This window comes from Cucurbita moschata, unplaced genomic scaffold (genome assembly GCF_002738365.1).
Source record: "Cucurbita moschata cultivar Rifu unplaced genomic scaffold, Cmos_1.0 Cmo_Scf00094, whole genome shotgun sequence".
NCBI lineage: Eukaryota > Viridiplantae > Streptophyta > Magnoliopsida > Cucurbitales > Cucurbitaceae > Cucurbita > Cucurbita moschata.
Genome location: NW_019268610.1, coordinates 529,280 through 533,134, shown reverse-complemented (window position 1 = coordinate 533,134; position 3,855 = coordinate 529,280).

The window sequence follows — 3,855 nt, the reverse complement described above, 5'->3', positions numbered from 1 at the left end:
CGATCTGATGAAGGCGCTGTCGAATATGTACGAAAAACTGTCAGCTATGAACAAGGTGTATTTGATGCGGAGATTGTTTAATCTACAGATGTCTGAAGGTGGATCTGTTGTGTATCATATAAATGAATTTAATATGATCGTAAGTCAACTGAGTTCGGTAGAAATTAATTTCAAAGATGAAATTAAAGCATTGATTTTGATGTCATCTTTACCCAAGTCGTGGGATACTGTTGTTGCCACAATCAGCAGTTCGCGAGGATCTGATAAACTGAAGTTTGATGAAATTCGAGATGTAGTTCTCAGCGAAAGTATTTGCAAACGAGAAATTGGAAATTCATCTGGTAGTACTCTGAGTGTTGACCAACGGGGAAGAAGTAAACCGAAGGGCCCAAACAAAGGGCGATCAAAATCAAAGAACCGAAAAAAATCTCCAAATAGTCCAAATGTAACCTGTTGGAATTGTGGAGGAAAAGGTCACTTTCGGACAGGTTGTACAAGATCAAAGAGGAAGAAGAATCACAAATCTGAAGATGATGATGATTCTATAAATTCAGCAGAAGACATTAGGGATGCTCTAATCTCAGCGTGGACAGTTCAATTGAATCCTAGATTTTGGATTCAGGTGCATCTTTTCATTCGTCTCCAAATAAAGAGTTGTTCCAAAATTTCAAGTCTGGAAATTTTGAGAAGGTGTATCTTGCCGACAACAAAGATTTGGAGATTAAAGGAAAATGAGATGTCTGCATAAAAACTCTGACAGGAAATCAGTGGACATTAAAGGATGTCAGATATATTCCTGATCTAAAAAAGAACTTGATCTCTATTGGTCAGTTGGACAGCACAGGTTATGCAACAAAGTTAGGAAAGAGTTCGTGGAAGATTATGAAGGGTGCTACGATGGTAGCATGTGGCTCAAAATTTGGAACCTTATACACCACTGCAGGGTGTATGATCATAGCTGCTGTTGCTGAGAGTGCTTCAAATTCAAGTCCATGGCACAATAGACTTGGACATATGAGCGTGAAAGGAATGAAGATGCTAGCCGCGAAAGGAGTTTTAGAAGGTCTGAAATCTGTTGAGGTGGGTCGTTGTGAGAACTACGTTATGAACAAACAGAAACGAGTTAGCTTCACAAGGACCGCCAGAGAATTGAAGAAAGTGAGGATGGAAATGGAACCATATGTGGAGCAAGGTTCGATGAAGCAAGTGGGAGTTGAGCTTGAGTTGCAGGAAAACTCACCTAGTGATGTTGTAGTAGATACTCATGAAACTCTTGAGACTACTGCTGAGGAACTAGATGTGGAGCATGGTTCCAAGACAACGAAGCAAGTGGGAGTTGAGCTTGAGTTGCAAAAAAAACTCATTTAGTGATGTTGTAGCAGATACTCATGAAACTCCTGAGACTACTGCTGAGGAACTAGATGTGGAGCATAGTTCCAAATCAACGAAGCAAGTGGGAGTTGAGCTTGAGTTGCAGGAAAATTCACCTAGTGATGTTGTAGCAGATACTCATGAAACTCCTGAGACTACTGCTGAGGAACTAGATGTGGAGCATGGTTCCAAGACAATGAAGCAAGTGGGAGTTAAGCTCGAGTTGTAGGAAAACTCACTTAGTGATGTTGTAACAGATACTCATGAAACTTCTGAGACTACTGCTGAGGAACCAGATGTGGAGCATAGTTTCAAGGCAACGAAGCAAGTGGGAGTTGAGCTTGAGTTGCAGGAAAACTCACTTAGTGATGTTGTAGCAGATACTCATGAAACTCCTGAGACTACTGCAGAGGAATCAGCAGTGGAGCAAGTGACACTTGAACTGGTGTTGAGAAGATCATCCAGTACTATTAGAGTACCAGATATGTATGTACAATCATTACACTATCTGTTGCTGATGAAAGGGAACCACAACCCTTTGAGGAGGCCCTATAGTTGGAGGATACAACCAAGTGGGAGCAAGCCATGGATGATGGGACGTCTAGGCTTAAAAAATGTGTTGTACTGAGGCTGAGTACGTGGCAATAGCTGAAGTTGGAAAGAAGACGATATGGATGATTGACTATTTGGAAGAATTGGGCAAGAAGCAGTACGAAAAAATTCTTTACAGAGATAGTCAGAGTGTCATACAGTTGGTGAGGAACTCGAACTATCATTTAAAGATACAACACGGAAGGCGATACCATTTCACTTGCAGGTTAGTGGAAGATGGTGATGTGTTTTGAGAAGATAGAGGGTGCAAAGAATCCAGCAAACATGTTGACAAAATGTGTTGATGTTGAAATATTAAGGTTGTGCAAAACCTCAATTGGTATGGTGCAGTGAAGATATTTATGATCGTTTGAGAATGAAATTCTTGGTTGACTGGATCAGTCTCCAAGTTGGAGAATTGTTAGGCTGTGGAGCCTGCTCTTTTATTTATAGCTTGATCAACGGTTAGATTCGGTAAAGCTATATCCGGTAAATAGCTATATATAATAGATGGTTAAATATGGTAAAACTATATACAGTAAACTGAACCATATATATATATATATATATCCCGTCCGGTAGAGCTTTGAAAATGTACTTTCTGTATTCTCTGTATTCAATCTTACTGTACATACTTGAAGTCATCAATATAAATCCTTTAGCCAAAATTCTCCTTGCATTTTCTCTATCTTGTTCTTTGTGTTCATCTAGATCGAGTGTGTGCATTGTTGTGCAATCCTAACACTTATAGAGTGAAAAGTCAAAATTAAGTTGTAGTGTTGCTGTTCGCTGCCCCCACAGATTCCTTTCTCTCCCGCATATAATCCCACACAAAAAGAGAGAGCATAGAGCTTTGACTCGACCTGTGGGTCCTACTAACACAAAGTAAGGATTTGAGCATGAAGTGGCTAATCGAGAATGCTCATAACATCCTTATTTATTGATTTTAGTTGAAAGATTTTGATTTTCGGTAGCAAAGACATTTGCTTGCAAGATATATGACAACTAAAGTATAACTACCCAAGCCCAACACATGGAGATATTGTCCGCTTTGGCTTGATATGTATCATCGTCAGCCTCATGGTTTTAAAATGTGTCTATTAGGAAGAGGTTTCCACACCCTTATACGGAATGTTTCGTTCCCCTCTCCAACCAATGTGGGATCTCACAATCCACCCCTTTGAGGGACTAACGTCCTCACTAACACACTGCCTGGTGTTTGACTCTGATACCATTTGTAACAGCCAAGCCCAACTCTAGCAGATATTGTCTGCTTTGGGCCACTACAAATGGTACGAAAGCCAGTCACCAGACGACGCAAAGCACTGGTCGAAGTAGGGCTAGACCCTCTCCATAGTAGATGCGTCATAAAACCTTGAGGCGAGGCTAACGATGATACGTAACGGCCCTATAAAACGTTCTATAAAACGACGCAATTCACGCAGTCATCTCTCATCTACCTCAATCGCTCATCCACAATAATCAGACTCGAACTCATAGATCATAAACGAAAAGTAATTTTTCAATTTAATCTAATATATAATATTAAAATACATGGTTTTATCAGTCTTATTCATTTGTGTAAAGCATATTGCGATGAAAATAATGATATTTATTGAATAGTTGTTGAGAGCCACTTCTTAGTTTTGAGTGGTATCACTCATATTGTCATGCTGGAAGCTGAAGTGCGGCGGCAGGCTCTTAGATACGCAAAAACACAGCCCAAGTTTGCACTCACAAACCTTAGGATTAAAGCAATCTTGGACAGTGTTGCACGTAATATGAATATAACTTCCTTGTATTCCCAATGGTTTGCTTGTCACTATTCATCAAACAAAGTAATACTCAAATTAATATCAAAATCAATCTAATGACTCAAAAAATTCGATCAAC